Genomic DNA, 25,743 nt, shown 5'->3' on the forward strand with positions numbered 1-25,743 from the left:
AAATAGTCTAGTAGTTCTTCAAAGCTTAAATATAAGTTACCAAATGATGTAGCAATTTCATTCCTAGAAAAATAGCAAAGAGAAATGAAAACATATGTCCACATAAAAGCCTCTAAACAAATGTTTGTAGCTGCATTATTCATAATTTCCAAAACCAGAAACAACCAGAATTCTATCAACTGATGAATGGATAAACAAAATATCATATATTTACACAATGAATATTATTTGCTTATAAAAAAAGAATAAAGTACTGATACAAACATGGATGAACCTTGAATATGTTACATTAAAGAAGGAAGTTGTTAGATCAGTGGGGACCTACCTGGAAGCTTCCCAGCTTGATATTGGAATCCGGACAAGGGCCCACCCTAAAGCCCTGGCACCACCGCCCTAATCTGCCACCACCCTAATCCAGATGCTCAACTGACATTCCCCATTCTATACTCTACCCCCACATAACCCTATAAAAACTACGCCCTCTCGTCCCAGGGCACGACTTCTCTGGCCCCTTTCCTCGGGACCAGTGAACCTTGCCCAGGAGTGCTCTCCCAATAAAGGCTCGCTTTTAAAACTTCTCTCGGCATGTCGTGCATTTACCTTACAGAAGTCACAAGTTGTACCACACATTGTATGATATCACCTAGTGTATAATTCAATTATCATGAAACATCCAGAACAGGCAAATTCATAAGAACAGAAAGTAGATTAATGGTGGTTGCCAGAGGCTGGAGGGGTTCCAGGAGAAATGGGAAGTGACTGCCAATAGATACGGGGTTTCTTTCTGGGGTGACGAAAAATGTTCTAAAATTGATTATGGTAATGGTTGCACAACTCTGTGAATATACTAAAAAAACATTGAATTGTAAGGGGATGGATTGTATGGTATGTAAATTATATCTCAATAGAACTGTTTTTTTTTTTTTTTTTTTTTTAAGAATATCTTAGGAAAGCCTGGTAGCAGAAGAGTTTAACAGACTTGTTGGGCAGTGCTCTCTGATCAGACTGATGATTAGCCAATGTCCATGGCATCTGCTGACTTAACGCCCTGTCAGGAAACAGGCCATCAAAGCAAGAGGCAGTAGGTATTTCTCCAATGCTTAGTATTCGCTGCACGCACTCATGCGGATCAAACTGTAAGGAAACTGTTCCCATAGCAGATAGCCCCATCCCAGTCTCACTTCCTGTGCCACTCTCTGCTGACAGTTGTGTGGTCTGCCACCTAAAGCAGGCTGATGAGGGTGGAACTCATCCAAGAGAAAGCGAGCTCAAAAGTCTGCCTAGACAGAGTATCAGCTTAGAATCGGCTCTTTTACCTCAGGGCCTTAAGAATTTTGTTTTATTTGGTAACAGTTTATCTTTGATGATGTACAAATGCATGACTCAGTTTTGTGGCTTTTAGCACCTCGATGCTGGGAACTTACTAAAAGCCCATTTTACTTATTACAGAGATGGCCCTAGACTTCTGTCCAAACTTCCTCCTGGCTTCCCTAATAGGAAATTTCTCATACATCGGCCTCTCAGGAGAGGTGCTGAGATGCTGTTATTTCACTACTATATCTCTGTTTCTTCAGTTTTTTCTTTTCTTTTTTTTTTTTTTGTCATTTGACTCTTCTATTAAAATAGAAATATTAATTATCAGCTAATAGCTTTAGCTAGGACTTTCAAGAATGGAAAATAGGTTTAAAAAGATAATCCAATTATGTTTTTCTTCAATTTGACCTTGCTAAGATCAGAGGGATGGCAATAGATTTTTCCAGCAGGAACATACCAAGTAGTTGACAGACATGTTGTTAGGGTTTGGTCTTCAGTGCTTTGGGTCCAGAGCCCCATGCAAACTGAATGCCCTTTGTCCACTAGCCTGTGAGCACAAATAATTCACATTGGCATTATGAATCAAATTCCACAGCCTTGTTGTCTTCACTTCTGTAACTGTAAGGACTTGGTCCCTTGAAAATTCCCCCTATGGTATCTCTGGGCTTTCCTGTGGAAGCCTCATGTGTGATCAAGCAATCCCTCCACATGCTGCCGCCTGCATTGAGCCTCTGCTCATGATCTCCTAACTCACCCGGGCAATTGCTACATCTACTGAGCTCTCACTGTCTATATCATTCGCACACCTACAGAAGAATGCTGGCTAGGCCTGGGGCTATTTCCCATTCCTCGAAACACAACAGAGCCCAGTATTCCTTCCAGCCCTTATAGTGACCCATATGAAAGCATTTTTCTAGCCCTTGCCAAAGTGTGTTCAAAAAGCATTTTCAGGACTCTATGAGGTAACAGAATATATCTCTCCCACTGTTCTCTCCCTCTGACCTCCCAAGTTTCTGTGCACAAACCTTGTATGTACTTTAAGCAAAGTAAATAAAAACCCAGTTCAGACCCAGGAATTCCAAGTCTGTCAGACATCTCTATAAAACTATCAATATTCTTTAGACTAAGCCAGAGTCAACTTATACTCAATTTTGATTGGTATTGATCAAATCTAGGGACACTTGAGTATAAGAAGTCACATTTTCAATTTATTAATTTATAAGGAAAAAGTATTACTAAGTTAGCATTCTCTCTCCCTTTCCCACTCCTCCTCCCTCTTTTCTCTCTTGGGGGGTGGAGGGAAGGTACGTAGACAGCCAAGCTTTAGAAGAATTATTGGTGAAAGGCCTAAGAGTAAAGAATAATATAACATGACCATCATCAGTAAATTATAGCAGCTTTTGTTCAGAATATTTAAATTAGATTTTTCAAGTCTGCATGAGCCAAGTGTTCTTTAAGTGCAGATTTCATTCTTTAAATATAGTTTACTAATTCAGTTATAAAGAAATCCTCAAATTCTACTGTATTAGACTTGAAATAGAGAACAGTGTAGCAGTTACCAAATAGAGCTTTAACAATCTTTTATTAATTAGGATCAGTCTGACTGTAGACTGCTTAATAAGAATTGCCACTTTTATCAATGTTTATATAACAGAATGTTAAAAATTAAACTCTTAGTTTCCCAGCTTTTAAAATTATACCAAGACCAAGAGTAATAAAAGAAGTGCCAGTAACCCCTTCTCCCCATGTCCAAGAGCTAGGTGCTAGACCATCTATGTAGAATAAGTTAAGACATTATAAAATCAGTTCTGCCAATCTTAGCCCATTATCAACCTATTAGCTATATGAGAGCATCTAAAGAGGTCAGCAGAGAAGATGTTATGAGATGTTTTATGGTGTGCTTTGATGTCTATCTCCTCTTGTGGGGAAGGGAAGGATAGTTTTTCTCCTCATCTTAAACCTGCTGAAGAAAAGCCCGAAGAGCATAGATACATGTAGAGTTTGCCATGCATCCCTTGGAGTTTGAGAACATAAGAACTGCATCCAAGTCTAACTCGAGAACCTCTAAAAGTGAGAGGCCGTGGCTGTATTTATCCTTATGTGGAGGTAAGAGAAGTAGCTGCCATAGAAATAGCCTGCTCTTCTAGTTTGATATACAACATGTGCCAGATGTGGACTCTGAGAAGGAGAGCAAAACTGTATCACATTGAGAGAAAGACCAAAAAGTTTGCCCGGATGGTGAAGTGACCCCGACAGAAGGGGAAACAGTCTGGAACCAGGAAAGCAGAGTAGCTTATAAATAACCACTGCAGGAGGCATTGCTTGAATCAAGGGAACTGTTGCTAGAGAGTATCAGTAATGAGATAAGGTCCTCATAAAACCTACAAATACACCAATGATAAAGACAACCTCAGGCATCTGCCAAAACAAGAGTTACCAAAAGAGCTAAGGAACCTGTCTAAAGTTTCATCTGGGTTTGGAAGAATAAGTTGAGAGAGCAGATGGAAAAGACAATAATGAGAAATAATAATAGTCATCATTATTATAACATTACAGTGGTCACTATGTTTTAAGAGCTTTAAATATATTAATCCATAAAATTGCTTTTTATTTGCTCTCTACCAGTGTTCAATAAATCAGTTACACTTGCCTTTCCTATCTTTTCCGCATCTAATAGATAGATAGATAGATAGATAGATAGATAGATAGATAGAACCAATAATGTGGCACTTAAGGCTGAAAATAGTGGTGAACAAGACAAATATCTTAATGAGAGGAACAATATCCAAGTAGACAAATAAGAACAAATTGTGGCAAGTGTTGTAAGACAATTAACATGGTGTGCAACAGATAATTAAAGAAAGTCAGTTCAGGGAATCGTCTAAAGAAACTTGTGAACAGCAATGTGTGATTCAACTTGAATTACCTCATTGAGTTAGCCACAGAGTTCCATCATGGGAAAGGAACTATCAATCACAGAGCTCATTTGGGCAAAGAGATTCTGTCATCATATGTGTTAATATACTCAAAAGTCCATCTTCCAACCTAACATTGGCCAACCACAGCTCTTTAATGTTTAGTTTTTGTTTTTTCACTGAGACTGAATCTAGATGTGGACTTTGAACTTACACTCTTTTTATCAATCAAAATACTAAGAGAACCACAAGGTTTCAAATGCTTTTTGTAATAAGAATCTAGGCTAGACATAGGAGTCTTTCATTCTCAAAGCTCCCAAAAACCTTTCGAGAATATGAGTCACAGAATTTTGCAAAGAAGCAAGAGGTTTACTTAGGTTTACCTTCTCCCTTGTTCTTATAAGGTTATTTGTGTCAAAAATCCACTGGAGGAACCTCAAGATCAGGAACTGCTTATGAGGACTTAGAGACCTGATTTTATTCCCTCTGTTCTCTTAAAGGCTCGTGTGACCAGTGTCCCTCTGCCTACTCATTTAATTCTTTTTCTATAGTGGCCACTTTCTCTGTTTAGTCATACCTGCTGCTGGCTGATCTCTTTGGTTTATTCTCCACTGTGGTCCTGACCATCCCCCCCAAATTCCTCATGTTTTTTAAGCTTTAGTTCCCACATACAGTTACTATATCATTGTGGTTCAAAGATGTCATTTATTCCATAATGTACCATCATTTCAACAAGACCCAATAGGAAGAGAAGAAAATACAATCACATTAAATACATACATAGTGTAACACTTTGATTCAGATATATAAAAGACCATGGAGGAAATATGCACCTTAGAATAAAAGAAGTAGACCGATTTGCAATTTGGAAAGCAATTAATTAGGGTTTCTCATCTACACCAACCAGATTAATAAGTAATGGTTGGGCTGGGGATGCTAACTTTGGTGCTCACCCCTGGTCCAAAATCAGTTTTGGTTGTATCCTGAGGTTGAATGGCACTAAACACAGTGGCCGGGGCAGCTGTCTGCAGGAAAGTGTGACATGGCAGCACTCCTAAAAGATCCTGGGAGTAGGTAAGAATAAACTTGCCAGTGTCATTAAGAAAAAAGAATAGTCAATCACCATTGCCATGTTCTTAAGTGTTTTTTCTACCTTACCAATATGATGCTCATTTCAGACTATAAAATTATAGCCAGATTACTATGTGGGAAATTATGCCCACATTTAGTCAGTCCTTGTCCCTTGGGTCATTTTTTTTAGCTTATTATCTTTGAAGCCTAAGACAGAATGAAAAAAAGAAGAGTCTGAATAATCCATACCAGATTGATTTAAATTTCCCATGAATACTGAACTCTCAAAATTGTGAAGTCAAGTAACGTGTTGTTTTTCAAGAATAGACTTGGCCTTTGAAGACCTGAGGGTGTCAAAGTGGGAAAGATTCAAGAAGGTCTTTTCCCTGCTGCCATTTGATGAGCAATTCTCATTTTCCCTTAGAAAAATCATCCCCCAGACTGCCAAGAGGCTGAAGGCAGATGTAGTTTATATTTAACAGATGGCTGGTCTATAATTAAATGCTTGTCCATGGCTGGGCCCAGTGTATTATGAGTGCTGTGGGAGGATATGCCAATACTTAATGAGTGTGGACCACTTCCAGGATGAGGATCAGAAAAGAGAAAGTGTTCTGTGGGCTTTCTCATGAGATCACTAGAGAGATAAATAGAATCTGACCTATTGATTGTTGACAAAATGCAATGGAAAGGAGTGCTGAATTATTCAAACACTAGTGTATTGAGAAACGGCGTAATTCTTTGGGTAGGTAAGTAGAGATAAATGCCCAAGGTGTGTGTTCAGGTTCATATACAGAACACATACTTTGAAATGGAGTAATACTGGTGTCTGCATATACATACTGCTTTGATATAATTTTCAAAGTAAATTTAGAACATCAAGGACGCGAGTTTCCTTCCATTTATGTACAACTAAACAGCTCATATATACAATTAAATATTTCCTTTTTTCAGCTGAAAGTTTAGAAAAATTTAGAAACAGCTCTAAAAATTTTGATTATAGAGAAATCCTCAGGTATCATAGACCTAAATTTTGTTGTTATGTTAGTTAAGCTTCTATGAAGAAGAGAGATTCCCTCAGGTTATAGTTATGAGAGAATATGAGTAGAATCCAGAGCTGTGTCTTAGCCCCAGCCCCCTGATAAATTATAACATCATGACTGTTACTTCTATAAATTAGGGTGCAAGTCTGTGTACAGAATATATAAATATTTAATCCAAAAGAGACTTTTGTAGCTAGGGGGCCTAAAACTGACTGCATGACTAATTTAAAATGTTCCCATATATCTAAAATGAGAAATCAGAGGTGAGATCAGATCCCAGATTATACAGTGATGTCTCACCTAAATAGGTTGAAGTTTTAGGGGATTTATTTGTTAGTAGTTCAGTGTTGTGGGTTTAGTCCATAATTTAAAATTTGGCCACTCCTCTCAAAACTGTGTGTTCTTTTTCTCAACTTTTCTTCTTTTTTTTCTTTCTTTTTCTTTTCTTTCTTTCTTTCTTTCTTCTTTTTCTTTTCTTCTTTTCTTTTTCTTTCTTTCTTTTTTCTTTCTTTCTTTTCTTCTCTTCTTCTTTCTTTCTTTTCTTTTCTTTCTTTTTTTTCTTTCTTCTTTCTTTCTTCTTTCTTTTCTTCTTTTCTTTCTTTTCTTTTCTTTCTTTTCTTTTCTTTTTCTTTTCTTTTCCTTTTTTTTCCTTTCCTTTTTTCCTTTTCCTTCTCCTTCCCTTCCTTCCCTTCCCTTCCCTTCCCTTCCCTTCCTTCCCTTCCCTTCCTTCCCTTCCCTTCCCTTCCCTTCCCTTCCCTTCCCTTCCCTTCCCTTCCCTTCCCTTCCCTTCCCTTCCCTTTCCCTTCCCTTTCCTTTCCTTCCCCTTCCTCTTCTTTCCTTTCCTTTCCTTCCTTCCTTCCTTCCTTCCTTCCTTCCTTCTTTCCTTCTCTCTTCCCTTACCTGTCTTTTTCTTTCTTTCTTCAACAACATAACACTTAAACTAGGGGACATTTATTGTTCTTAACTAATATAACAGTTATTTCAATGGGATTGCTATAAGTGCCAGCATAGATTGGTTATAGATTGCAATATCTTTTGATTATTTAGTGTCTTGCATTAATGCATCCTATTTTTGCCCTTGAAATTTACTTATTGATGAATTTGTGTTCCCTAATCACCATCATGCAACCAAATCAAAGAGTTAATAGACAGTGCTTCAATGGAGAAGTGGCATGTAAATCTTTAAGGGGGTAGGTGAGGTATTTCTGTAGAATAGGAATACTATTACAGAAAATAACATTAATTACTCTTCCAACTGTCTCAAGTAGGCAGCAAAGGAAGAAATATATGCTGACTAACAAGGAGGAAATAGAGAAATTAACTGCTGTCATTTGCAACACCAGTTGGTTTAAGTAGATCCCATGACTTCTTACAAAGGCAGGAGATTAAGACCATCAAAGAATAGAAGAGAAACAAAATATACCTACACCTTAAGGCATTTCCCAAGTATCTTTTAGGATGGCAACATAATGCTATTTTCCTTGTTTCAAAGTTGAGTGGACATGTCTTAAGTATTTTGAGTGAGGTTTTTGTGGTGTGTACACTGCTAGGTGTTTTTTACATATTAATAACCTCAAGGATCTCCTTGAAGAGCTTCTTCAAACAGGTTAAATAACATGCATAATACAGAACTATGACTGTTCTCATAATATATAGTAGGTATAGAAAAGGTGGATATCGAGAAACTTCCTGAGGAATCCCAGAATATACAAACTACCAGGTTGCCACCATATTATCTTGGTCAAGCCACATGTAATAATAATAAAAACAGTAATGACAACAAAAACATTATAGCTAAAATATATTGAGCATGCATGATGTGCCAGGCAGAATGCTAACTCCCTTATATGCATTATCATTTAATCCTTATAACACACTTAGAGGCAGATATTATTATTATTATTATTTATTATTATTTCTATCATGCCAATTTTACATGTCAGGAAATTGGGGCATTGGAGACAACTGAGAAATGTGGCCCTTCAAGAAAAAAGGATACAGTCAGCTGAACCCAAGACTGGTGGACTCCTAAGGACACTGTATCAGCCATCAGACTCTACTGCATTTAAATAATAGCATGTACCAGTTTGCCAAGGTTTTTAAAATAATTTAAAAATAAAAAAAAATTCATAAAAGCATGGAATATACCAGGCTATTTTTAAATCTCTTGTTAATTCTTTTCCTTTATATGAATTTCTTCCCCCAGGTAGATGGGTGGTAGTATTTGCACCATTTTGAAGAACTATTCCCAGGGAAGAATAGTAAAGTAGCTTTAAAAAGTTTCAATGATTTCCTCATTGCATGCACTGTAATGGATCATTCACCTTCATTTCTGACAATGAGATTACATCTGCTTCATACATTTGAATGCATCCTCACCTGTGTTATCTGCCATTCCCACTTACAGCTCTCACACAAAATGAAAGGCTACAGACAGTGGAGATCAATGTATTTTACTTTTCTTTTTCCTTTTTTTCCCCCCTTTTAAGCAGGAGAACTTTGATTTTCTCATGAAATAATATGGACTAATGGCCAAAATTTAAATAAAATGACTTCCTCCAGACAGAGATGAAGACTTAGGAAGAGAAATTGTAGTCTGGATTTCTTTACACCAGCTATTTGTACATTTAGTGGGAATTGATTTTTCCTCATTTAGTGAGAAAGATGGAGCAGATTTAAGGGTGTTGTTCTCATTACACATGAAGTCATAGAACTTGAGCCATGAAAAATCTAGAGTTCAGGTTAACCATGGAGGTATTCTCCACCATGCTCATCGACTGTGGAGGAATTTCTTCAAAGGTTATGAGCTTAGGAATTTTCTTACAGGGTAAACCAGCTTTAATTCAGCTATGTTTTCTGAAGACTTGATAAAGTCATAAAGTAATGAGTTCTTTAAGTAGAAGTAATGTGTTTACTTTGTCTCTATATCCCTTGAATTCATGACTTCACATGTGATTTAATGGATAAATACATGAGCAAGCAGCAAAGATTCTTCTCTAACCACTGCTAAAAAGAAGCCACCTGGCATTTCTACCCCTAAGATCATTAAATCCACATACATTTGTATTCTGATTTGGTAGTTCTGGGCTATTATACTATATATTTGAAATATTCCTAGGTGTTCTGATTATAGGTAGGTAGAAAACAATTGCATTAATACAACTCAGAGATAGAAAAGGCCCAGTACTAGTGAAAAAAATATTATTATTAATTTATTCATTTGTATATTTATATAAATGTATAAATTATAATTTGCATGTATGCATATATAGTACATGTTTTTATTTATATTCCCACCTTATTCCAAAAGAATTTAAAACAGTTAGTAGAATGTTATCTACAATACCAGGTTAAGAAAGCAAATAAGATTTAAAAAGCAAAAGAAACACACAGGTAAAAGATTGTCAGTCAGGACTAAGGTTAAAAGATTTTGTTGGCTTGGAGGAGTGAAATATAACATACAGCAGAGAAACCATGGATCAGTTCTAGGGTTCATGGTTATTTAGAGTGTTTAGCATTCATTGCCTTCTGCAATGATTCAGGGGAAGGTGAACTCAGAGTCAATTTTCCCTTGCTTACAGTTTGTTATTGCTTTTCTTTTCCCTTGCCTGTGTTCTTTGAGCCAGCAACACTTCAATAAAGGAGAAAATATTTTTATTGTTAGTGATTCTTTCCAGAAAGTTGTCCCTTACCTAGCTTATTCATCTTATGAATATTATCACTAAAAAAAGAGCATATTCTCCAGCTGCCATTTAAGCATAAAGCTGGGAATGATTAAAGATATTTCTAGTGATTTTTAAAAACTGGAGATTCTTTTTAACTGTTTGGAGATGTTAATCAGAAAGGCAAACAATAATACCCAAGGAAGACGTGTTCACCTTGGCACCCTGAGGCTCCTGAAACTGAAGCTAGCCTTACAGCTCAAAGGATTGGGTGTTATATGAAATTAGAGTGGGGGTGCCTGGGGAAGCTTAGGCAGAAGGCAGAGAACAGAGAATGCAAAGTCTTTCAAAGCCTGAGTCTCCAAACTGAAGGAATCAAATTGTGGGTCACTGGTTCAGCTTCTGTGTATGACCTTGAACAGCCCAGTCCAAATTCAGGATGAAATGGGACACTCGTGGGTCTCCCCAGGCTGGGTTTCCTTTCACTGTTCTCACTCAGCTGCCCTGGAGGCACCAGGCAGCTGAGGTTTCCAAACATGCTCCTGGATCCACTGTCTGCTTTGATAGTGGGAAATGGAAAGTGAGAAATCTCTTTGGGCTCCTATTCACTTTAAACTGGTCAGACCAGTAAAGGGAAAGTGAAGGGTTTTTATTTTTCTGTCCCATCCCTCTCTTGTGGTTAAGTAGTTTACCGGAAAACAAATCTTATTGCCTCACAAATCTCCAAGGCATGAGTCAGACCAGAGCTCAATCTAACCCTACATTGCATCGAAAACGGTTAGAAAGACCGTTATTCCCTGAGCATGGGAGAGAGGACCCAGTAAGCATTGTGAGAGGAAATGGTAGATGGGATTTCTTTTCTCAACATTCTGACCACCATAAAACTGTGAGGCTTGCTTTAACTTTTAAGGCCTCAGGACATTGCATATTCTGAAACCTATTCTATGGAAGCATTTTACGCTCAAAGGGAAAGAACAAACATTGACTTCTGTTAACGTGTAATCAAGAAAGCTAGTAAAATGTTAAATATTCAGAGAGGTTAATAAATTTCAAAGCTACGTATGTGCAGTGCTCAAATTTGATTTCAGAGGGATGTGTAAGTGTGAACTTGTGTCCTGGGAAGCAGCGTGGGGACCTGAGAAGAGTGCTAGACTTTGAGTTAATACCTCTGCAAGTCATTTTACCACTCGGAGTCTCAATTCCCTCTTCTTTAAAGTAGGAATAGAGTTGCTGAGAGTATTAAGTACGAAAATGTAGGTTACGATGTCTAGCAAATTTCTTGGATTCCAGTTGCTCAGATAAGTCTGAAATAGATGATATTGGGTTAGAGGTAACCTAGCAGGCTACTTGGTGCCTATCTTTCAAAATCTATATGATGCTTTCTCCAACCCCAACTCCTTTAGGACAAGGGAGGGGTCAAGTTTCCAATAGTAAACTCATACTTAACGATAGAATGGATAGGGTGTGGCTAGGTTGATTCTGAAACCCTGGGCCCTTCACTGCCACATGCCTTTTATCACCTGTGCCAAAATTCTCACATTTATAGTCATTGAATCCTTCTGAAGAATAGTTACTGGTGAGTTTCTTTAGCACTTAAGCAGGCAGGGCTCATATGGTTTATTCTAGAGTAACAATGACTTTCTAGTTACATGATTAGGCAGTAAAACATGGTGGTGACAAACTTAGGTTTTAGTGCCAAACACACTTGCATCTAGTGATGTAAGTAAATTAAGTTGCTTAATTTTTCTAAGATTTTTTTTATCTGTAAAATGGAAATAATAATAGAACCTACCTGATAATATTATGATGAGGATTACGTTAATAAATTTTAGTTGGTTGGCACTGTGCCTGGGACATAGTGGTAAGTCAAAAAAATTTGACTACTATTAACATTATAGAGATCGAGGGCTGTGTGGTTGGAATTAGTATTAAGTATGAGCACATATAGCAAAATGTGATAAACTATATTTTTTTCTAAAATTGACTGTAATGATGTTTGTCATAGACTAACAAAAGCTGATTACATATTATCTAAAATTCAGTATTGATTATTATACAATAAGAGCTATGATTTTTTTAAATCATCAAACTTTCAAAGTAATTCCAAAATAAGAGACAAAACTCCAAATATTTCTGTATTCCTGAATTTTGCTTTTATTTAATGAAGAACTCATCTATATTTTGATGTAAGATAATGGATTAAATCTCCTCTCAATGAATGGACCAAAGATTTAGTTACAGGAAAGAAGAGCATAAAACAATAAAACTGGAATATAATCATCAATAGGTAAAGGCTGTATAATTTTTATATTTGGGTACCTGATTAATTCTATTATTTGACAGTATCAGTAGAAGTCAAAACAGTATTAATTGTTGAGTGCAGGAATGGACAACAGCAATCACCTATGACTATACTAATTACCTATACCAGGAGTCTCCGACCCCCAGGATGCAGACTGGTATCAGTCCAGGTCCATGGCCTGTTAGGAACTGTGCTACACAGCAGGAAGTAAGCAGAAAGTGAGCAAACAAAACTTCATCTGTATTTGTAGCCACTCCCCAGAGCTAGCATCACCACCTCAGCTCCACCTCAGATCATCAGGTGTTAGATTCTCATAGGCATACCGGTCCCTGGTTCCAAAAAGTTTGGGAACTCTAACCTATACTATACTCATAGTATTTTGAGGACTAGAATGGGGAAAATGGTTCATTTTTCAAGAATGTTAAAACCATCATTGAAATTAGAAGAAGAAACTGTCTAGTGATGGGTCAGGAGGGCAAAGGCAAAGAATGGTTAGCTTTTAGGGTTACCAACGGTAAATGCTGAAGGTGTGGTCCAAGTGTAATTTCTATGTGGCTCTCCAGGAGCTCCAGTGCATGAAGCCTTGAGTAACAAATATACTGAGTCAGGCCTGCCTTCATAGCAAAAGCCATTCTCATGAAGAGGTTTCTGAAACTCTTCGTAAAGACACTGAGGGGCATTGTTGAATAAGCTGCTAGGGATTTAAACACAAGTTGGTATCATGGTATTTACTAAAGACTCTCCTGTTGTTAAAAGCATTCCAAAAAATGCTTTTGTGTTACCATTTGCCCTCGAAAGTGAGGAAAGGGCATTCCAGGAAGATTTTAGACAATTTTCACTCACAGCAGAGAAGCTGGTAACTAAGTAGTCTCACAAATACTGTTACCTACTCTACTTTTCCTCTCCTAACACATGTGGAAAGAACATAGTGCTATATTTAGCAAAGCTAGTCAACACACGTTCTGACTAGTCGTAACCATGGAATAGCCTGACAGCTACTGATATCAAAATATTATACTGGGTTATTTTCCAGTATCAAAAGGAATAATTCAAGATATGACCATGCAGTCTTTTCCTGTCTTCCATTCACTCCCAAGGTATCTATCTGGCTATGGTGAGTCATCATGACACTGGAGGCATTCCATTAGCATTTGGCATGAAGAGTGACACCTTTAGGATGTCTTCCTCCAAAAGAAGAAGACTACATTAAGATTTAGTTTTACCAAAATCATTTGTTGGAGTTCTGTCATCATTGGGAAGGATAGGCAAGAATTAGCTTAAACCCCATCACATGCTTTCATTTTTATGAAAATGCTAACAAAACATAGACTTCTGCTGGAATACTCATCCAGTACACACGTACTTATGAATTTAAAATTTAGCATCACTTCCTGACAGAATATTCTGGCTGGAATAAACTAAGGAAAACTCAGGTAGGATATTTGACAGTAAAAAAAATACCCAGAACTCTAGTTAATTAGGTTGTGAATAGTTATTCCCTGTTTAGAGACATTCTTTAGCTATGACCTACATAGGAATAAAATACACGTGTTTTCATTCTACATTTCTACAGAATAATGATTTATTTAGGAAATAGAAAAGACCCAGACATTTGGTTTCCCTCTTGGGGAAGAGTATGGTTCCCAAAGGCAAGAACTGTGGCCAGAGCCATGCCCACATTCCGAAAGTACAGAGCTGCTGGCAATCTACCGAATCAGCCAGAGACACAGTGACTAGGAAGGTGCCATTGATAGTGAGCTGCTAGGAATGAAAATGAAGTGACAACTGTGAGAGAATTAAGAGGAATAAAGGATCCAGCCACTTAGTGGAAGTACACCTTCACACCTTTTCTTTCTTCCTAGGAACTTCTCTAATTGTGTTTGTCCTTCTTTATATACAAATTGCATGTGACCCTGAAAATCTGTCTCACTCCCCATCTTACTAGAAAAAGAAGAATGAGCATCTTTCAGAAGGAATATTCTTCTTTACAGGCGGAAGGGCAGCGATGATGGGAACATGGAGAAAAGCCATCTCTATTTCTATTTGCTATCACAGCAGAACCAGGAAATAATCTTGGCTTATGTATCTTTCACTACTCATTTTCTCACATCATTTAAATTACTGTAATCGATTGTTTTTACCTCAGAAATCTCTTTCAAATCCACCTTCTCTTTTTCACCTCCAATCACATTTCCTTATTTCCATTGCATGTCATTTCTTACTTCTTTTTACTATAAAACTCGCTTAATTGGATATTCTATTGTTTCTCTCCATTATACCTCATCTTTCACACTGTTATTAATATTCTCCTTCTAAAAAAAAAATCTGATCATGCCACCACTTAAAAAAAAAAAAGGCATTCTCTATTGTTTCAGAGCTTCTGGTTTCAGCATAGGATGTACCTTGGAAATTTCAGATAAAACAGTAATCTACAGTTAATTCTGATGCATAGCTATCACCGAGGACCTGTATATTATACATCTATGTGAAAGGAAGCAGCATAGGTGTGACATTGCTCTGATAATATGCCTCAAGATTCTTATCTAAGAGAAACAAAGGAAATAGGACAGTTTTTTCCCTGTAATATGTCATATGATTAGAAAAATACAAAATTAAGTAAATCCACTCTGGATAACAGATACAGTAGCTTTTTCTATCTTTCCTCTTCAGTATAATTTTATCTACAAAGAGGAATCATTGACATGAAAAATCCATCAGCCCATCAAACTCTAGGCTGACATGTATCCAAATAAGAATTGACTTTCTTATAGCAATTACATACCCTGTTCTTCTTTTAGCTTTTCCAGGTCATTAGAAATTCCACCAGAACTCCTCCTTCATCATTTGCTAAGAACATTAAGGATGGGGAAAAGAGATAGAATGAGGGAAGATGAAACCATTCCAAGCAATTTGGCACTGGGAAGAATTGTTCGGTAAGAAAAACTTATCTTCATGCCTCTAATTTTTTATTTTTAATTTTAGAAATATAGAAACATAAAAGTGTAAAGAAAAGAGATACTAAATGCTCATGTACCCATTATCCAGCTTCGAAGTTATCGATTCATCTTCAATCTTGCTTTATCAATACTTCCCCACACATACTTTTCACCTTACATACTGCATAATTTTGTAGATCTTAGACATTGTTTTATTCTTCTGTAAATATTGTACTATAAACTTGTCAAAGATGAAAAATTTAAAAAAAACAGAACTATAATACACTTACTGCACTATATTAGCTTCTTATTACTACTATAAAAATTACCACAAATTTAATGGTTTAAAACAACACAAATGTATTCTCCTACAGTTCAAAAGGTCAGAAGTTGGAAATGAGTCTTAAGGGGTTTAAAATTAAGGTGTCATCAGGGCTGGTTACTTTTTGAGGCTCCATGGAAGATTCTATTCCTTGCCTTTTCCAACTTCTAAAGGCTAACGGCATTCCTTGGCTGCTGGCTATATCCCTCCAACTTCTTTAGTCACATCACCTTTTTTTCATTAATCTACTTGCTTCCCTCTTCTAAAGACCCTTATGATTATATTTAGGGTTTACCCAGATAATCCAGAATAACCCTTAACTTAATCACACCTGCAACACATTCATGTGTACCAAAAACTAGGACATAGACATCTTTGTGGGGAGGGGATCATTATTCAGTCTATTATACATAAGAATTAACATGAGTTCCTTAATATCATCAAATATTTGGTTAGAGTTCAAATGCCCCTGGTCACCCCATAATTTCTTTGTTTTGGTTTTCTTTTTAGGTGATCTTATCAAGTTAATAACGTCAAAGTCCATACACTGTAATTGATTGCCTATTTTAATCAAAAGAGATTTTTTTTTCTTTCTTGAAATTTATTTGTGAAGAAATTGCATTGTTTGAATGGTTGAGTATCCCACATTCAAAATTTTGCCTATGTAGTTAATATATTCCTTTGCTCCCATTTTTCCTATAAACTGATAGTAGATCAAGAAGTTTAGTAAAATCCAGGCTGCAGTTTTGACAAAAAATTTCATGATTCCCTTCATTACATTTAGCATTATTCTTTACACCCCCTTTCCCTGATCAAAACCTCTCTCTGAGAAAGTTCTGTTATGTCCTCAAAGCCATTATGTCTTATTATGAATTAGTTTAAAGGCTCTGATATAGCACTGCAGCACAGATTCTGACTTCAGCTTTGTTCTACCCAGCTGAACCACAAATAAGATCCTAGAGAAGTCAGTTATTCCAGTCAATACAGTTACTGATGGGTCAGTTTCAAGTTAGCGGCCAGAAGAATTCTAAAGGATTCACCTATAATCTGTATAGATTCACTATAATCTATATAGACTCAGCCTGAGTATGAGGAATGACTATAGGTCTTAGGATAACTCATGTGTTACATCTTCAGAGAATCAATGAATGAGACCACATTCATGATAAATTCAGGCTACAGAGGAATACTAGAAAGCAGAGGAGGTGGCCTCTTGAAAGAAAAGGAAATTCAGAAATTAAGATACCAGGAAGCACCAATCCTTGGCCACTGTTGACCTTTCCGTCTCTGCTCTAGATCTCATAATCAGATAGCTGATCTTAAGGATGAGATAGAAGAGGAGACAAGTATAAGACAGAAAAAAGTACTCAGAAAAAAGCTCACCTGGGAGCAGAATGGGAAGACAGCATTTATAATTACTTTCTTGTGGATTTAAAAAAAAAATGAGGAGAAAGAGGAAATACATCTGATTTTAAAAGACAAGCAGAATTTGACAGCCCTATAATGTGGTGTAAAAATTGAACTCTATCACTAACTAGTAATGTGCTTTGGGGGCAAACCTTTAAATGTTCTGCTTTCCTGATCATCTTTAAAATGTAGTTGTAGACTAGATAGTCTCTAAAACCCCTTCCATAGATTTTTTTCCCTAGTGCATGTCATTGCTAGTGTTAAACACAACATAAAATGAATATTCATTCTTTGACCTTATGCACTTCATAGACTTTTAATGATTAGCAGATTTTTAAATATGCCTTAGCATAGCACTTGAACAAAGTAACTGGTTCCTGCAAACATGCAGCCTTCCCCAACAGGCTCCATCCCAAAAGTAGGTTGTAAACACACTAAAATATAACAACACACAGGTGTTTTCTTGTCACTTCTCCCTGCCCCCTTCTCTCTCTTCCTTTATCCCAGAGACTGTGAGCAAAACTGGTATCTTATTGGTGTAAATAAGGGTTGCAAAGGCACTGTCAATATGTTCATACTAAAAACACGAATTACTGGTACTTGAGAAAATGGAGTACAATGAAACAATAAAGACTCATTCATGTTTGGTGACTGCCAGCTTTGTTAGAGTGAAAGAATGGAAATAGGAACACTTCATTTAAGGTACTGTCTTTTATGATCCCAGAGAGGCATTAAAAATGAAATGTTTGGATTCCTGCAGATCAATTGAATAAAATCTCTTGGCATCACTGGGCAAAGTTGTAGGAGCGACAAACTGGCAGTTGTAGGAGTAACTGTTCAACTTGGACAATTCAGCTGCAACATGATAAGAACTCAGAAGACAAGCTGTTACAAGCAGAACTTTTTCACTGACAGCATCTTCGCAATGGTTAAAGAGATCATTAGGGAGGTGGATCAGTAGGAAATTCAAACTCAATACATTTATTTTAAAACAATCATTTGGGTGGACATAAATAGCCTCTCCACTTTTCACGGTACAGCACATGCATTGTGCTCTATGTGAAATAAAGATCACATGGTTATTGAAAACATGTGAATCCCTCACAATGCAGTTAGAGTAACATATGGTTTCAATAACCAAGTAGTATTTGCTTAACATACAGTGACTTTACTATTAAATGTGGTATGATTATTTAATTTAAATGTCAAATATTGAAACCAGGCTGGCTAAAGATTAACAGCTAATACCTACTTAATGTTAAATATTCAACAAATTCTTTTTAATGTGGAATTACTACTTAACTGCTTCAGTCCTGGAGATTTTCTTCCAATTTACCTTATCCCACATTCCCTATGTGTTAAAACCTTAGAGTTGCACAGCCTTAACACCACAATGGCCTTATAGAGCTTTCAGTATGTGCCTTTGTCCTTATCTATACATAAAGAAAAAGAGGTCTAGAGAGAGAAGATAACTTATTAGAAGGTTTATGAACACATTCCAATCCAGCACTTTTTATGATACCATGTTGCTTTTCTCATGGAAGAATTAGTTATAGGAGAATCGGAGACCAAACATTTTCTGAAATAAATCTGTAAAAGCATTATATGGCCACCATGGAGCAATTTTTCCTTCCTTATCTATGTCCTCCCATTACTTCTTCACCCTTCACCTTCTTCCTGCCTCCCCCTCACCACCACGCTGCTCAGACCAATGTCTTCTCATAGTGAGACCAACAGCTCTTTGCTGGCTCAATGCCTAGAATGTGAATTCCATTCTGCTGTCCTGGAGCTGAAGAAGAAAGTTCCTGCTCCAGATCATCATGATATGTGCAGGAAGAATGGAACTGAACCCAACTGTCTTACAGAGGAAGAACAATCACCCAGTATTGAAAATCCAATTTGGATAGCAAAATCATGGCAGGGGAAGCCATGAACCCCCAAACTAACAGCAGGTCAGGATAAAGCAGGGAAATGTGTGTGTATCTAGGTGTGACTGTGATCTGTGTGTGGATTAGGCCAAGGGTCGAATGGCCCACTAAAAGTTAAATTGAGCTGAATATTTGAAAAATATGGCGTTCTATACAAACGAGTCTCCTGATCCTCCTCTATCATTCTCATCCTCTTTGCTAAACTGGCTATAGAAACAAAGTTTACGCAAGTATATTTGGAGCGAACAACCAGAATGGTGAGCTATGTCTGATTCATCAAGTCATATGAAAAATACATGTAATAATTGGGCTTATTTTACTTAGAGAAAAGAATAAATAATTGTTTGAGTGTGTGATGCGTGTGTGTGTGTGTGTGTGTGTGTGCACGTGGGCGTGCACGCGCACGCGCACACGGGGAATAGGTAGGAAGGGAGTGGAAGAGATGACAGGAAGGGAGTTGCTGCTTTAGGACTATTTTTACACATTTACTCTGCTTTGTAGAACTAGAAACAGAGTATTTCCGTGTAGCTCCAAATAGAAGTATTAGTCCCAACAGTCAGGAATATAGGGAAGCTGATTTCTTTTATAATCAGAAATATTTTCTTAACCATTAGAGTTGCCCAATGATAGAATGGTAGAACCAGCCAAAATTTTGATTTCCTAGTTATTAAGAATTTTTTTACAAGGAAAGACTGAACTACCCAAGACAACCATTCAGTGAAGTGAGCACTCATGTCTTTTCTTGTTCAGCTCAAGATTCGGTGAAATTGCTATATTATAAACCTCGGATTTACATTTCATGAAGTAACTCTTTAATTCAGATCCATCCAAGAGTGATTTTAAGTATAATTTTCTTTGGGAAAAAGTAGTAAAGCTAAGAGGCACACAGGGATATAAAGAGAAGAAAGAGAAAAAGAGCCTGAGAAGGAGGGATTGGCTTAGGGCAACAGAGTGAAGAACAGACCTCCCCGGTTATCATAATGATAAACTTGTCACAGTTTCTGTATTAATATGAGAGAGCATGGAAAAGCTAGGACAAAGTGTGTTGGATTAGGACATAAATCAGAGGTATGAGTGTAGAGCTCTATGTAACTGAAGTGCTAGCTGGAGCATCCTGTGTCTTGGAGATCTTGTTAAACTTGAAACAAACTTCAACTGGCCACAGCTCTTCCCTTGACTTCTGTACATTCCCCTGTTGACTTAGGAAACAAGGGTCAGACTTGTTCTGATCTCTGGTGACCTTTTCTGGAACTCCAGGTAAACAACTTTTGTCTCCATGTGAAGATTTTCCTAACGGAGCAGTATGAAGATAGAATAGAAGACTGATAGCCAGAGTAAGGGAAGAGATACAATTACTTTGTCAAACTAGGCCACACCTCTAAACCATTGGCAATGGTCCTAAGACTCATGTAGGGATCAAGGAAAAGGATCTTATACTAATTCCAGGAAATTTAGGAGACATTTCTTATAAGACTCTCAGAAAATAAACTATGGAAACTTTTTAATACACCTCTTCTCCCCCATATTTGTGGTTACATAATATCTTTTCCACCATCAAATTTAGTCAGCAGGCCTTTACTTTTTTTTTTTATCAGTTGCAAACTATGTTGTAACTGTTAAAGATCTTTATTCAAAATGCAAAGCACCAGACTGACAAGTCTCATTGATTGGGAGATATGTTGCCTCTACATTGGTTGTCGGTGTAATTTTATTTCTAATATGCTTTGATGGCAGGAGGCAGTTAAATAAAAACCAGACCTGCTGACTACTCATCAAGGAAATGTTTCATGCTGAGAGTGAAGGTTCCTTTACCTCTGCTGTGTTTACACACATCTCCTCCTGGGCTTGGGGTTCAGAGACCTGTCTTTAAATGTGCTGAAATGGAGCAGAATTTTCCTGACTGGCTGGTATCTACACATTGAGTGTCAAGAGTGATTTCAGGCTTATGACATTGTATGTCTGCTTTTCCTCATGCCTGCACACCCTGCCGCCATCCCCAAGAACAGCTTTCCTTCAGTACAAAAAGCACATTATTTCTTGTCTTCTTACCAGAGAAGAAAGTGTGCTTTTTCCACCATCAGGATTAATTCACAGTGGATTATTTAACTAGCACATACCCTAATCTCTTCTCAGTTCATTTCATCTTCCAGTTCTGATTTCCAAGACCATAAGCTCTTGAGATTGAACTTAAGTACTCACTATTTTTTAAGGGCTTGATTCACAAAAACTTTCCTTGTGAAAAGAACTTATTCTATGAATACTCAGTCTACTCTCCCAAATTCAGACCAAAGATCCAGAACAGGTTATTGACAACTGGACTCACTCCTCTATCTCGCCACTCACATGTAAGCTCACATGTGCTACCCATTAAAAGAAGTTTAACCTTCCAGAAAAAAAATAAACTGAAGTATCTTGATGTCATTGTCCTTCTTGTCCTCATATGAGGCCTCATGATTTTCTTCAGCTTTCAGTCACACAAGTTTTGATGCTTTGGGAAACTGTTTTGTGACAAGAAAACCAAGAATAAAATACCGAAAGTTCTTCAAAAAATAATATATAAAGAAGAATTGAAGGAATTGAGAATAATTTTTTTTTTGAAGACCAAAAGCTGGGCTCAGGATAAATAACTAACTTCACAAAAGTAAAGAATTATTTGCTGTGACACTGGATTAAACCAATGGACAGAAGTTCCCAGTGGGTCAAGGATGAACTTTGGTTTGATATGAACATTTAAAAATAATATAATAACAATTAGAGATGTTCAAGGGTATAATAAGCTGCCTCAGAAGATAGAGCATTTCATGGTCATGCAGATATAGTTGGCTTAAAAAGGAAAAAGAGGCCAAGTGCTTATGTTTAGATAGTTCATGTGGTTAACTTAATAATTAAATAAGATGAAGAAGATTTTGTGACGTGTAGACTATTTGAGGTATGATAGAGGTGGAAGCCAGACTGTGTTGGAGTTAACGGGGCTGAACAATTTTTTTCTGAATCTGGTTTTGTCACATGTCTCTGTGTATTTACATTAACTCAGATTCCAAGAAACAGAGCCTAAAAGCAAAAACTCACATGCTTCCCCTTTATTGGGAAATGTGGGGGAAAGGAGGGGTATAGCAGAGAAAAAAGAAGAGAAAAGGTGAGGCTGTGCATAAGCAACCTGGCCACTGCTTGGTATCAAGCATAGTTGATTGCTTGGTTGTGCATGATGCCATCAGAGAGACCATCTAAGAACAGACTCCCTAGGAGGCAGAAGAGAGGAGTGTATTCTATTCCCTGTCATCCATCTGTCAAAGTCAGCTTCATTGAACCCCAGCACCTTCAGGTAGCATCTCTGGGCTCTCAGGGAAGCTCCCAAGGGAGCCAAAGCCCATGAGGACAGTTTGTTGATTGTGCAGGAGAAGCTTTCCTCTTTGCCGTATTGGAGTGGGTTGGCACTGATGGCCTGGCTCCACAGCTATAGAAACAGTATGGGGTCCACTCTGGCCAGAGCCAGGCAGGTAGAGTATAGGAAGACAAGGGGTTCATAAACTGTGTCTAACATAGCTCGCCACTCTGGATTCATGGTGCCATCTGTGAACACGGATGTGGTCAATGGTCAGGTCTAATCTGGCCTCTGTATGCTGCACTTATAGATATTTATACCAGAGGAATGGCTCTTTTTTCTAAAACAGAGATGCCCAGATACATCACACAAGAGTGGACAACAGGTCATTTATCCCAGTCATACCTCTACTGATGAAGGAAGAAACACCTTCTCAGGAATAATTCTTCTGCCACCAGACCCCAGAGAAGGTAAAGACTTCTTCCTCTCCTGATTCAGATATTATTCTTTCTGACAAGTTGTTGGTGGAGGCACTTCATAAGACTCCTAACCAACCTTTCCTGGAACTGGTCAAGTTTGCAGAGAAATTGTGTTCTGAGCAGGGCTCGTTAGAAGAGATGAGCATCTGGAGCTTAATTTCACTTTGCAGACATATGATCCTGCCCTCTACTTACTTGTTACAATCTTGGTTATCAATTGCATAAGAAACAATCTAGAATGGATGAAAACTTGACTTGATGTTTGAGGACCTCGGTGAGTCCTGAGCCTGCCTCTTACTCCCTAGAGGTTGTGGTCAAATTTCTTAAACTCTCAGGCCAGTTTTCCATCTGCTTCTAACACTTTTATAACTCCAAGTAAGTGCTGCATAAAATTTACATGTGCGTTATTACAGGGTCTGCCAAAGTGTGAGAGCTGGGATAGTAGTAAGTGGAACATATGCTTGGAAAGATAAATGGCAGTACATGGATAGTCTGATTGAACTGGCCATGAAAGGAAAAAAAAAAAAGCCCTGCAAGTTTGGAAAGGCAGGTTGATGGCTTTAAAGAGGCCACTGCTCAGGAAGACATCAAATGGTATCAAATATTTACATTTAATGGGAAAAGATATTCAGAGGTTAGAGGAAGGAATATTTAGAAGAAGGACTGAGATTATCAGAGGAAGATGTAAAGGCAGTTATAAGGTATAAAATGCAAGTTGTAATTAAGAAGTCTTTTTATTTATTTATTTTTTTACTAATACTCATTTAATTAACTGGTGTTTTTTTTTTTTTTTTGAGTACCCTTTGTATATCTAGCACTGATAAATAGTGTACAGAACATATAGAAAGTAAAAGATGCAATTCTTTTTCTCAAAGTCTATGAAATCCAGTTGCTGTTTTAAAATATTCCTGGAACAATAAAGGAGAAAAGTAAGACAATAAAATGCATGTGGCAAATAAAGTAAAAATAGGCAATAAGAGATATCCAATATAAAGCAGGGATTTTTTACTTAGCAATAAAATTGAGGATAATGATAATAATAGGAAATATTTATGGAGCACTTAATATATAATAAGGTCTATTCTAAGCCCTTAAATATATTAGCTCATTAATTCTTAGAATAATAGTAAAATGAAGAAAATGAGGCACAGAAAGGTTAAGTAACTTATCCAATGTCACACAGCTATTGAGTAGCAAAGACAGGAACCAAACCTAGAAGTCTGAAGAAGAGACCTATGTGGTGAGTAGACAAGAATCTTGAGATTTATTAGACTATTAGTTACCACAGGTCATCCTTGTGTTCCCAGAGTCAGGTACCTGCTAGTCAGTCAATGGTTAGCTATCGGAATAAAGCAAGTTGAACTGAATGATCTGGAAAGATAAGAAAAGAAAGCAATCACGATACTCAGTGGAACAGTAGAAGCAGGAATGAGCAGAAATTTGCCTTTCTCTCCAGGGCAAACCATAGATTACATGCAGGGATGAAGTCCAGAGGCATGATACAGCTTTGTGATGCTGCAGAGAGGATGGCAGAGAAGCAGGAAGCTGGAGCATAGACCAGAATTCCACGATTCTCACAACCAAGAGAAGAGTTGCATTCATGTGTCATAATGATGCCACAAGCAACAGCCATCCTCTGATTTGGTGACTCGCCCTTGCTCTGCAAATATAATATGCTACTGTAATGACTAAAAATGTAGTTTGGACTTGCAGTTCAAATGGCTAAGTAATGTAGCCTGCAATGTTTCCCAGGAACTCTTGCCATGTTTAGACAAACCAAGAGAATAACAAATAGCCAGCAATCCTGAGCACTTGTCTGACCGTTTCTCATACTTCAGTGTCAGCACGCCACACCATGAAATGGCTGAGAAAAATTCTTCCATCTTTTCTAAGGCATTCAACTCTACCACTTCCTCACATGACCTTCTGACTTTGGCTGCTTTGATTTGACTGTCTTTTTTTTCTTCCTCACACTTCCACCTATTTCACAGAGCTCATTTTGCTTTCTATCTTGTGAATACCCCAGCAAAAAAAAAAAAAAAAAAAAAAAAGCTAATGCTTTTTTTTTTCAACCAGGAGAGTAGAACTGGCCATCAGGATAAATTTTTTACATCTAGTAAATGTTCATCTGATATTTTAATATCTTATTCATATCAAATGGCTGCAGCAGCCAATGCCCATGGGGCAATAAGCCATATTGATACAATTAGCCTAAATATTCTTCCATTCCTGGAAGTGACTTTCCTTTATTATTCTTGAATATCAACAGTTCTTAATTTACAAAGACATGGCATGTAATCAAACTCCCAAATCCCACAATGAGGAAAAAATCTGGCCCCCACCCACTCACATATTCCCAGCAACAGTCCCAGAAATTCTACTTCTTTACAATTATACTGGGACTGAACTTTTCACTCAATTATACACTTGGTTGGAGCCAACAACATTTGTTTCTACCGTATCATGTTTTTAGTAATTAGGAAGTAATTCTCTGAGGCAGAGAATACTTCAGGCTTGCCAAGAGTGAGCTCTGTTGATGACTTCTGAATGCTGTGAATGATTTTGCTGTGACCACCATAACAAAAAAGATCACTACACTGACAGCAGAGTCAGGCCATTCTTTCAACTTGGCATTCCCCTAAAAGAATTTCTGCTTAGCATTCTCCTAAAAGAATTTCCTTTTAAAAACTGGAAATTTTTCATATAGCTTATAGTACGATCCAAATTAGGTAGAGATAACTAAGTCTTTTTTGGCCATTTTCTAAATTTCAAATGTTGGAATCAGTGAAGTAGGGTAAGTTCATGATTGCTCACCAGATGGTATGACAGCTCATGAAAGACGATCAAACAATTCTTCAGTCTGACAAATAATAGCTTTTCCATCCCAGAAAATGATCATTTGTCAATTCCAGATATTACATTAGGGTGAGCATATAATTACTGTTGATGTATATAGTAACTAGCATTGGATTCACATAGAATTATGAAATCAAGCAAAATGGCCTTCAGTATATCTCCCATTCTCACCCCAGCTCTCCACCCCCA

At 37.3% G+C, this 25,743-nt stretch overlaps 1 long non-coding RNA gene across 2 annotated transcripts; it reads left to right on the plus strand.

Annotated features, from left to right (window-relative positions):
* Window positions 1-10,777: 10,777 nt before the first annotated feature.
* Window positions 10,778-24,699, plus strand: LOC118600386. 2 transcript variants are annotated; one of them, XR_004950010.1, is made up of 3 exons: window positions 10,778-10,888; window positions 15,103-15,237; window positions 24,155-24,699. It is a non-coding gene; the product is annotated as an uncharacterized LOC118600386 (long non-coding RNA). The 2 variants fall into 2 exon arrangements; XR_004950011.1 differs by lacking the exon at window positions 24,155-24,699 and adding an exon at window positions 16,073-16,353.
* Window positions 24,700-25,743: the final 1,044 nt, after the last annotated feature.

This window comes from Rousettus aegyptiacus, unplaced genomic scaffold (assembly GCF_014176215.1).
Source record: "Rousettus aegyptiacus isolate mRouAeg1 unplaced genomic scaffold, mRouAeg1.p scaffold_m13_p_3, whole genome shotgun sequence".
In the NCBI taxonomy this organism is placed as follows: Eukaryota; Metazoa; Chordata; class Mammalia; order Chiroptera; family Pteropodidae; genus Rousettus; species Rousettus aegyptiacus.